A 12,626-nucleotide genomic window follows, 5' to 3' on the forward strand; every position below is an offset into this window, starting at 1 on the left:
TTTGAGAAACACATTAAAGAGTGTTCTGCGGTGCTTGCAATTTTAGCTCCTGCATCTCCCGGTTGTTTCTGTCAAACCAGTCTTACCATTTCCAGGCAGTGAAATCTTGCGGGAGCTGTTTGTCATGGATTTAAAGGCAGGCCCCACACTGAGGACTCATCAAACACTGTTGAACTTTTCACTTATTCCTTTATTTTTCTAGTTTAAACTACGAAAGACTCTAATATGAACTATTATCTTCTTCTTTATTTTTCTATTATTCTATGAAGTAATGCTTAACTTTTTAAGTACCTAAGTTTTTTGTACCTAGATACCTTGGTACCTAGATAGCACCATGTGTGGCGACATCATATACTTTTCACTGTAGTCCTGTACTTGAGTACACATGGCAATAAAATCTAAAACTCTAACATTCGGCATGTCCATAAGGATCCTTACCAACTTCTACAGATGCATTATAGAAAGCATTCTATCTGGGTGCATCACAACCTGGTCCAGCAACTGCTCTGCCCAGGATCATAAAAACTGCAGAAGGTTGTGTGCACAGGCCAGACCATCATGAAAGCTAACCTTCCATCTATGGACTCCATTTACACTTATCATTGCCATGGAAAGGCTTCACCAAAGACTGCTCAGAAGCCTGAACACATACACACCAGCAGGTTCAGGAACAGCTTCTTCCCTGCAGTTGTTAGGCTGATGAATGGACATTCGTACTTCAAATAATGCTGATCTTGCTTTTGCGCACCTTCTGCGCTGCTGTAACCCTGTATGCTTCGCTCTGCCTAAGCACCCTATGATCTATTTTACCTGGTTTGCCATGATCTGCCTGTATTGCTGGCAAAACAAGGTTTTTCACTCTCTTTGGATACATGTGATGAGAATAAATCTATCAGTCAACCCTGTCATGACAATGCTTTGCTGCAGTTAATCTAAAACCCACCAGCTCCCAAAAGCATGCAATAAAGAGAAGGGAGGAGTAGGTAGGGAGAGGTGCAACCAAATTAGAAGAGGAATAAAGACTAAAAGATTGTTATGACGTGGAGGTGCCGGTGTTGAACTGGGGTGTCCGAAGTTAAAAATCACACAACACCAGGTTATAGTCCAACAGATTTATTTGGAAGCACTGGTGTCCACCTGATGAAGGAGCAGCACTCTGAAAGCTAGTGCTTCCAAGAAAAAACTGTTGGACTATAACCTGGTGTGATTTTTAACTTTGTAAAAGATTGTTGCAAGTGATCTCCAATGATGGGAATTTCTTAGGGATTTACTACTATGTGATGGTAATGCTGAATTAATGACCACAGAGTGGTGGCAGCATTGTCAACCGTGGCTCAGTTGATTGTTACTTTACGATGATCTTTTATTTGGTTTGTTATCGCTGCTGTTATATCCAATTAGCCTAAATGATGTAAAGTGACTTTTACCTCCTAGAACCATGATCATCTGGGATTAAAGAGCCCTATTAGGCCTCTCCTTGAGTGAATAATTGATGTGCCATCAAAGTTCAGGAGTTGCCAGTTCTGGGATTGTCTTTATTGATAACCTCTCCTCACAAGCCAGTTTCCTGTATCACATTTCAGATTCCATCAAGTGTTAAAAGATTTGGGGCTGGACGGTTCTGAATTTATTGAAACATGTCTTTCATCAATTATGCAGTAAGTACAAGGCTCTGTAAACTAGAAAACATATCTGTATAATCTTTTCACAGGGCTACATCTGGGTTTATATTATCTAACCTTCTTCAGTTTCTGTAATTTTAATCTTCTTGTCTCTGGCCTGAGGTAGAAATGTGTTATTAGAAATGGGGCTTTAAAAAGCAGGTGGAACCAGGGCCTGGCCCCCACAGATGATTGAAAGATATCTGAGCTATTTCTCAGTTAGGCCTGGTGCATATTTAAAAGACATTTCAGGCATTGTAACTTGTAAAGTGTGTTTCAAGGCTCCTCTGTTAAATCACAGGCAAGGCCTGGGTTTCTTAAGCAGCTGCTATGGCCTATGGGTAGTGACTTGACTCCCATATTTCAAGCTATCACCCTACACAGTCAATCCCCCTCCGTATTAGATTTGCTACCCTTAGCTGATTCTCCTTGCCCACACTGTAGACTCATTCTCCCTGCCCAACGAGGCCTTGTCCAGAGACTCTATTGGGAGAAAGTGAGGACTGCAGATGCTGGAGATTAGAGTCGAGAGTGTGGTGCTGGAAAAGCACAGCAGATAAGGCAGCATCCAAGGAGCAGGAGAATCGGCGTTTCAGGCTTCCTGATGGCTTTCGCCCAAAATGTCGATCTTCCTGCTCCTCGGATGCTGCCTGACCTGCTGTGATTTTCCAGCACCAAAGACTCCATTGCCCCAGGCCTTGTCTAACAGACTCTCTCCACTTCCAGGGCTTTGCCCTGCAGATTCACATTTACCCTGATTTTGTCTGGCACTTGTCAGGGAATTGGGTTCAAATCCTGCCATAACAGATGGGGGAATTTGAATTCAATAAATATCTGGAATTAAGTTGAATGAGGACCACAAACCCATTGTCGATTGTCAGAAAAAAAGCATCTGGTTTACTAATGTCCTTCAGGGAAGGAGACTGCTATCCTTACCTGTCTGGCCTGTATGTGACTCCAGACCGACACCAATATCCTCTGGGCAATTAGGGATGGGCAATAAATGCTGGCCTAGCTGGGGATTCCCTCATCCTGTGAAGAGTTAAAAAGAACCTCCAATTTCTCTGCCATCTTCTGAGCTTGCAGACTCATTAGTGTTTCCCTTGCCAACCTCTTTCCTCCCTTCTCCACCATCGGACCTCTGACTGAAGACTCTTCCTGTTAGCCCACCTAGGCCTAGCCTGGCAGACTTGCTCACCCAGCACTGCTTCTCCAATCACAGGCTACGACCCTTCGCAGCAAATCTGGGGAGAAGTGGCCTTCTGATTGGATGAGGAGCCTCTATCAAAAAGTGTCAATCCATGTGTTGGGGGTGAGTGGGATTTCTTCCCCCCTCATCTCACCCTTCTCTCCATTATTCACTTTTCCTGGCCTTTTGGCTACTTCCAGAAGGGATTTCACCTTCCACTTCTGTGTATTTGAGCATTGCTGAAGGGTCCTATGTGGTTCCACTGACTCTAATGTATCCGTAGCTAGTCTGTGCCCCTCCTGGGACTAACCCTTGAACTTTTGCCATCCAGGTGAGAGTTACCAGTTTATAATAAATAATGTGGCTTGTGGAACGCAGAGTGAATTATACCAATCAAACCTAAGGATTGATCAGAGTCAGAGTCTTTGTGTGTGGTTACTGGGATGCATGTATCTGAAAATAGTTCATAACTAATTGACCACAGAGCTGAGCAGATGGGGAAGAAGGAGATATCTTCCTCAAATATCCCATGTTCAAGGCATTTTGTTGTATTGTATCGTGTAATATTTTCATATCTTCATGAATCAGAGCAGTCTCAAAGGCATACTTTTTAAGATTAGGTTCCCTATAGTATGCAAACAGGCCCTTCGGCCCAACTGGTCCACACTGACCCACCGAAGAGGAACCCACCCAGACTCATTCCCCTACCCTAGATTTACCCTGACTAATGCACCTAACACTACAGGCAATTTAGCCTGGCCAGTTCACCTAACCTGCACATCTTTGGATTGTGGAAGGAAACTAGAGCTCCCAGAGGAAACCCCCACAGACACAGGGAGAATGTGCAAACTCCAAACAGACAGTCGCCTGAGGCAGGAATCGAACCTGGGTCCCTGGTGCTGTGAGGCAGCAGTGCTAACCACTGAGTCACCGTGCCACCCACTTCTGTCTCGAAGTTCTATGTTTCGATGTTCTCCAGAAGTGAATGTCCAATTCAGTTTTAGACACCATGATAAAAAAATCTCCCAACTTTCATTAAGCAATTATCCTAAATTCATCATCTTTAGTTACTCACTCAATGAAATAGCGTTCCATTTCCTTATAAAAACTTCACAATTTTGACTTTTCATCAGATCTCACCTTTACCTTCTCTGTTTTAATAATCAGAGGCTTGTTTTTTCTAAAATTTCTTCATAACGGAATCCATTCATTGCTGATATTAGCTCACACAGAGATTTGTGAAACTTTACTTCCAATGTTTGTGCCTGAGCCAAAAACTATAACAGCAATGATTTACAATGAGTTAAGATGCGTAAAGATTTGGAACAAACATGTGAATATAAACTCCAACTGCATTTCATTCTGGTCTCCCTGCTATAGATTAGATTAGATTCCCTACAGTATGGAAACAGGCCCTTCGGCTCAACCAGTCCACACCGACCTTCCGAAGAGTAACCCAACCAGACCCATTTCCCTCTGACGAATGCACCTAACACTGCGGGCAATTTAGCATGGCCAATTCACCTGACCTGCACAGTTTTGGACTGTGGGAGGAAACCAGAGCACCTGGAGGAAACCCACGCAGACACAGGGAGAATGTGCAAACCCCACACAGACAGTCGCACAAGGCTGGAATTGAACCTGGGACCCTGGTGCTGTGAGGCAGCAGTGCTAACCACTGAGCCACCATGTGTGAAACTTGAAAGGGTTCAGAAAAGATTTACAAGGATGTTGCCAAGGTTTGAGCTATAGGGAGAGGCTGAATCAGCTGGGGCTGTTTTCTCTGGAGTGTCAGAGGCTGAGGGTTGACCTTATAAGGTTTATAAAATCATGAGGGACATGGATAGGATGAATAGACAAGGTCTTTTCTCCAAGCTGGGGGAATCCAAAGCTAGTGTGAATAGGTTTAAGTGAGGGGGAAAGATTTAAAAGAGACCCGAGCAGCAATGTTTTCACACAGAGGGTGGTATGTGTATGGAATGAGCTGCCGGAGGAAGTGGTGGAGGCTGACAATTACAGCATTTAAAAAACATCTGGATGTGTATATGAATAAGAAGGGTTTAGAGGGATGCTTGCAAATGTGTCTTCAGTTCTTCTATAACATGATGGTTGCGTTTTTGTGCAACCTTACATTAAAGAAATATTGTGCTTTAGAAACAATGCTTAAAGTGTTGGTGATGTAATCGCTTTACAACCAACACATGTTTTAAAAGTTCGTGCTTTAGAAATAGTGTTTCCAATTCGTTAACCGCATTACACTAAATACATGTTGATGAATTGCGCATTATAGCAGAATGACCTGTAGATTAATTTAGGATATCTGGTCAGCATGGATGAGTTAGGCTGAAGGGTCTGTTTCCATGTTGTGCAGCTCTGTGACTCTATGACTGGTTAAATGTGTGGAGGATTGTGGTTGTTAAGACTGTAACATCTAAACGTAACCTTATTACCTCTTCATACATTTCTAAGAGAATGGATGCATGCCAATTAAATGGGCTGCCTCTCCTCCCAAATTTGGTATCTCTAAGCATGGTTCCAATGCACCCTCTACCCACTATCTGCCAGTGTTTCTGCACCATCAATCGTGACACTAAATGCCACTGCCAGTGCTCTCTCCTCTTATTGTCAGTGTCCCTTCACCACTGCCAGTGATCGCTCATAAAACACAGGAGGATGAGGAATAGGAAGGCCATTCTGACCTTCAAGCCTGCTCTGTCATTTGATAGCAACATGGCTGAGTTGACTAACATCTCAACTCCACTTTCCTGACTGCCCCACTCCACGTGTGTTAAATTCATTGATGCATGGATGGAGGGGGATGAAGGTGAGTCCTTTGCTGAGGACTGATCGTTCGTCCTTAGTGAGGGGAAGGTCTGGAGGGATGGTGAAAACTCGGCAGGGCTGGGATCTGGGATCTGGTGGGGTGTGGAGCTGGGAGTGGGGGCGGAGCCAGTAACTGGAGTGGGTGTGGTGGTGGGGGGAATAGGGTGGAGTCATGAGCAGGGGTAGTGTTCCCCTCGGGGTTCTGGAGGTGGGGATAGTGACAGTGGGGTCTGTGGGGGGCGTGTCAGCAGAATGCAGGTGAGTGGCGTTGGTGGGGGCGGAAATGGTGGCAGACACGGCAGTAGGGGTGGTGGAAGCCACTGAGCGTGTGGCATCAGCGATGATGTGAGGGGCGGAAGTGATGTCACGTGTGATGCATGAGGAATTGTGAGGGGTGGAAGTGGTTGTGGAAGTGGCTATGATGGGGGCGGAAGTGACATCATCAATCAGCGTGGGGGTGGCAGCTGCATCAGCCGCATGGCTAATGACGTCTGAGTAGTTTCTGAGGCCAGGGAAATCTTCTGGAATGTGTGAGGAGTGCTGGTTATGGAGGTGGGTAGATAAAAGTTTGTTGTACTTACAGTTTTTGATGTTTGAGATGGAATTGAAATACTGCTTGTTGAGAGTATGAATTCTCCTGAGGATATAGTACAGAGTGGGTCCTTTGCAATTCTGAGAGAGTGTGGCCCTCAGCTGAGGCAGGGCTGCCTGTAGAGAGGTTAGGTGCTGGCGCATTGCTGCGAGCGTGGAATGGAGGATCTTGAAGGAGAACCGTTGCTGGTGTTTTTGAATCTGTAGTCTGTACTGTTTGTCCTGTTTGGGTCCGAACTCTGCTGGTTTAAAGGTGGTCCGGAGTCTGTGTGGGATGAGTTGGTTATGGAGGCAGGCACTGAGGAAGCAAATGTGGCTGTGGTAGCGAGTTTGTTTAAGGCACTGCCCCACTCCACAGCCCTATTATCTCCAGGCTGTGCTCCCTCCCACAAATATCAGTGACCACTAGCACACCATGAGGAGCCCCAGTGCCAATGCTTCTCAGCTGCTTTCCTTCCCACCCTACTGTCAATGCTTCGTCTCACCAATGAACTTACTCAATCCACCCATTCTCAAGCGCACCCTCTATTGACTATTAGTGCCCTCTCCTCCACTGAAAACACCTCTCCTTCACCAACAGAGGCCCCCCCTCACTCCTCCATGCAACAGTAAACTCCCTGAGACTTCAATCCACAGTCTGACATTTCCCATGCACCCCTGCCCCCCAACAATGACCTGAAGTAATCCGGGACCTGGAGCTTCCTTGCTGACTCCACTCGGTGCTCCTTCGCTCTTGGAAACTGCAGCTAGGGAACTAAAGAGAGCCAAGTGTTTGTGTGGCACGTCAGTGAACACCGCCGAAATGTTCACTCAATCATGTCCCCCATAGTATGCTCTGTGCTCTGTGACTGTGATAACTAAGTGAAGAAGATTTGGTGTTTGGGGACAAAATTGTCATGGAAAACCATTTTACCTGAAGATGTTTCCTTTGCAGGAAAGAAACCCCTACTTGAATTTGAAATTTTCGCACAGTAATCATCATATATTTCATGAGTATGAATCCAGTCACCACCACTCACCAACCTACAATGTCTATGAACCTCCAATTTATGGGACTCAATCATTCAATCAGAGAAGTTTTGTTGCTGTGCCAGGTATGTACTTCTTCCTCCTGGATTAATCCCTCCCTCAGCATTTGCTCCTATAGATGGTTGTGTGCATCTCTGATAATGATAGATTGAAAAACACTTTCCTTCTCATGGTTGGTTTGAGACAGTTTAATTATGCCCAGGAGACACAATTAAACATCAGTGTGCAAGTAAATCACGGGCCTTGGTCTAAACTAGGCTGAAATTGTGGGGGATATTGAAGGCAAACTACAACATTTACAGTCTCAGGACATCCTAAATCTCTCTCCTAAAGGGTGACTCCTTGACGGAACACCTCCATTCTGTTCATAGGAAAGGCCCCAGACCCTTTTCATTGTAATAAACATCTTGATTGGGGAGGCATTGGCCAAGTGGTATTATCACTAGACTGTTAATCCAGTAGACTGTTAAACTCAGCTAATTTTCTAGGGACCCAGGTTCAAATCCCGCCACATGGCAGTTGGTGGAATTGCAATTCCATAAAGAATCTGGAATTAGAGGTCTAATCATGACCATCAATTCATTGTTGATTGTCAGAAACATCCATCTGGTTTACAAATGTCCTTCTACCATCTTTATGTGGTCTGGCTTCCATGTGACTCTCGACCCACAGCAATGTGTTTGACTCTTAATTGCCCTCTGGGTAACTCAGGATGGGTAATAAAGGCTAATCTAGCCAGAAGCAGCCATATGTGAATAAAAAGAATCTCACACAACATGTCCATTTTGGGTCTGCGACAATGTTTCAATGAAATACAATGCAAGCTCATTTTCTGCTCATGCACCATACAATTTTTAACACTCAATATTGAAATCCACAACTTCAGAGTCTCTGTATCCTTCATTTTACTTAATTTTCTCATTTCATCCTGTCTCTACCACCTCCCTCCTCAATCTTGACAAATACAGAGACACACAGACATATAGGTGTGTCTTGTTGACATTGCTCAGCAGAGCAGATCCATTCTCACCTTCATTTACACTTTTCTTACATTTCTATCTTTCCTTCACGACCATCAGCAAAACTTTTGACATTGGCCCTGAGCACCCTCAACATCTGTTCTATATTCTCCTCTGGATACAGAATTGAAACATCATTTTCCAACCCCTTTCAGTTCTGATGAAGAGTCATGTTGAACTTGAAATGTTAACTCTATTTCCCTCTCTCTGCAGGTGCTGCCAGACCTGCTGAGCTTCCCCAGCATTTACTTTTTTCAGATTTTCAGCATTTTCCACAGAATCCATCCAGTATGGAATCAGGGCATTCAGCCCATCAAATCCACAGTCCCACCCAGTCGCACACCCCTACCCTTTATCTGTAACCTTTCATTTCCCATGGTGACATTCACATTCCTGATATGGACAATTTAGCATGACCAATCCATCTAACCTGCCCATCTTTGGACTGTGGGAGGGAACCGGAGTACCTGACAGAAACCCACGCAGACATAGGGAGAATGTGCAAGCTCCAGACAGTATACTGAGGCTGGATTTGCAACCCAGGTTCCTAGTGCTGTGAGGCAGCATTGCTAACCACTGAGCCACCGTGCCACTGAAATCAATCGGTTTGCTGTCGTGCCTGCTCTGTAACTTGCAATCTGTTACAAGTTGACCCGTGGAGTTAACCAATCCTTAATGTGCAGTAGCATATTGCTTTTCCTAAAAGTCTCTTTAGTTAATGGAGTATTTGATTTGAAGTGTAACTCTCAACGTGATGTAAGAAATGTGGTGTCAACCAATTTGCACAGAGTACGATGAATAAGAGACATAGAATTAGATTGTGGCATAAATATTGTCTGGGACTATGGGGAGAACACCTTATCTGAAACAGCGCTGTGGGATCTTTTATATTTGCTTGAGAAAAGGCAAGATCTCAATTCAGCATTTTGTCTGAAATAGAATGCATACACAATGGTGTACAGCTCCCTCTGTGGTGTACTGTACTGAAACGCAAACTGAGATTATATGTTTGAGTTTCTGGAACAGGACTTGAACCCAAAACCTTCTAACTGTAGAGGTGGGTGTGCTACAAAGCAGTCAACGCTGACACTAGACCACATAATAAGCACCTACAGAAGTACAGATCTATTGATGCTGTGTATTATTAATGACAAAAAGAGCTGTTACTTGTCCTTCTGGTTTGAGGTTTCATATATAAAGTAGAACATAACTTACTAAGTAATGTTATAAGTGAGAGCAGTCCTTGCCTTTCCAAATTGTTAGAAGTCAGTCCTCTCAGCCCTCGGATATCATTGCAGGAAGTCCTTGTGGTACTGTCCTTGGCCCAACTATTTTCAGCTGTTTTATCAATGACCTTTTGTCCATCGCAAGGTCAGAGATGAAGATATTTGCTGATGACTGAGCACTGTTTGCCGCCACTCAGACTCTGAAGCAGTCTGTGTACATGTGCAGCAAGATCTGGAGAACACTCAGGCTTGGCCTGATAAGTGGTAATTAACATTCATTTCATACAAATGCCATCTCCAACAATTGAGGGTCTAATCATCTCCTCTCGAGTCATTATGGCATTACCATGATTAGACTCATCAAAACCTTTTCAACAGCGTCTTCCAAACATAGAACTTCTACCACCAAGACAGACTAGAGCTGTAGATGCATGGAAACACCAACACCTGCAAGTGCCCTTGCAAGTCATGCAGCAATTCGATTTGGAGGTATATCGCTGTTCTTTTAAAGTCACTAGATCTAACCGTGATAGTCAATGGGACAAAGGATAAAGGCTGGAAGAACATTTTTTTGTGGGAAAAAGTGAGGACTGCATCTGCATAGCACCACACTCTCATCTCTGAACTCCGGCATCTGCAGGTCTCTCCACTTTCTGGATCTCTCCATCACCATCTCTGGTGACTGACTAACCACTGGCATTTACTACAAGCCCACCAACTCCCACAACTAACTAGACTGTACCTCTTCCAACCCTACCTCCTGTAAAAACACCATCCCTTATTCCCAAATCCTCTGCCTCCTCTGCATCCGTTCCCAGGATGATCAATTCTATCTCAGAAAGTCCCAGATGGCCTCCTTCTCCCATGATTTCAACTTCCCTCCCGACATAGTTGACAATACCCTCCTGCGTATCTCCTCTAAGTATCTCCCCTCCCAAAGCAACAAGGACAGAATCCTCCTCCCCCCACCCCCCCGTCCTCACCTTTCACCCCACCAATCTCCACATCAACACATCATCCTCCATCACTTCTGCCACCTCCAAACAGACCCCACCACCAGAGATATATTTCCCTCCCTACCCCTATCAGCGTTCCGAAAAGACCATTCCCTCCGCGACTCCCTCGTCAGGTCCATAGCCCCGACCAGTCCACACCCCACTCCTCGCACCTTTCCCCGCCACCACAGGAAGTGCAAAACCTGTGCCCAAACCACTCCCTTCACCTCTGTCCAAGGCCCTAAGGGATCCTTCCACATCTGTCAGATTTTCCCCCAATGTCACCTACTGCATCTGTTGCACCCAGTGTGGTCAACTCTACATCGGGGAGACAGGATGCCTTCTTTCAGATCGTTTCAGAGAACATCTCTGGGACACCCACACCCACCAACCTCACTGCCCCGTGGCTGAACACTTCAACTCCCCCTCCCACTCTGTCAAGGACATGCAAGTCCTGGGTTTCCTTCACCGCCACATTGTTACCTGGAGGAGGAACACTTCATATTCTGCCTTGGGACCCTGCAACCACACGGGACTAATGTGGATTTCAACAGCTTACTCATTTCCTCATATCCCACATTATCCCAGTCCCAAGCCTCCAACTCGGCACCGCCTTCTGGACCAGTCCATCACTGCCCTCTCTGACCTATCATGTTCTCCCTCACCTTCATCTACCTATCACTTTCCCAGCTACCTCCCCCCAACCCCACCCCCCTCCCATTTATCTCTCAGCCCAGACCCACAAGCCTCATTCCTGATGAAGGGCTTATGTCCGAAACGTTGATTTCTCCTGCTCCTTGGATGCTGCCTGACTGGCTGTGCTTTTCCAGCACCACACTCTCAACTCAGAACATTTTTTGTGATTTAAATCTGCATGATTTAATACTCTTTACTATTCTGTTCATTGTGTATGTCAATAATTTACTCTTCTTATAGGTGACGTTGTTATAATGTTTACAGATGATCTAAATTTTTACAATAGATTCCTGATGAAGGACTCATGAAACATTGATTTTCCTGTTTCTTGATGCTGCCTGACCTGCTGTGCTTTTCCAGGACCACACTCTTGACTAAAATTTACAATGCTTTTAATTGTGAGGAGATAGCTGTTGACTGCATGAAGTAATTGGCAAAAGGAGCAAAAGTGATCTCAATATAACAATTGATGACAGTCTCATGGCCAACATTATGGAAGTTAGCATTATATATCAATACCAATATCAGTTAGCATTATATATCGAATTCCTTGAAAAGTTACAGATTTAGAGCTGGAACTTGGGCTCAGATTGGATGTTATAGCACACTCTTGTGGCTATTTTCATGTGTCATTAAGAAGTGAGTACATTTGCAGTAAGTTGCTGATCTTGCCAAAGTTACCTTTGAAATAACTTGCTCATGAAAATGGCAGACATTACTGGAGAGAAGTCAGAGATCATAACCAGCAAATAACCTGCAGCCGGACAAGCTTAATGCCCCAGTGAGTGTCATTACCAAGTCCCATTAAGGATGTTTAGAGGAACATTGGTCTCAGAATTATCCATTTGTGAATGCCAAGTGCTACAACTATGCAAGAAGATGCACCATCTCACCACTGCATGTTGGAAGAAGGTACAAGGAGGATGGAAAGGATAAATGGTTCTTGAACAGCAGCAGGTTGATGAGGTGTCAACTGAGATCCCTATAAGAAGAAGCACAAGAATGTCCAATGAAAATTCCTTGCATTTGCAGTAACATTGAGTGAGCCCCTATGGACGTGACCCATTCAGACATAAAAAGACAAAGAAAAAGAGTAGGTAAAAATGAGGACTGCAGCTGCTGGAAACCTGAGTCTGGATTAGAGTGGTGCTGGAAAAGCACAGCAGGTCAGGCAGCGTCCAAGGAGCAGGAAAAATCGACGTTTCGGGCAAAAGCCCTTCATCAGGAATAGAGGAGACCACTCAGCCTATTAAGCCTGTTCACCACCATTCAATAAGATAATGATTTCACCATCAACTCTGCATTCCTGCATACTTCTGACAATCTTTTATCCCTTTGGAAATCAAAAAAATCTATCGACCTCTGGCTTAAAGATTCTGTATCCGCTCCCTTTTGAG

This window comes from Chiloscyllium plagiosum, unplaced genomic scaffold (genome assembly GCF_037043375.1).
Source record: "Chiloscyllium plagiosum isolate Xiang-an unplaced genomic scaffold, Cpla_swu_hap1 HiC_scaffold_12, whole genome shotgun sequence".
Classification (NCBI taxonomy): Eukaryota; Metazoa; Chordata; class Chondrichthyes; order Orectolobiformes; family Hemiscylliidae; genus Chiloscyllium; species Chiloscyllium plagiosum.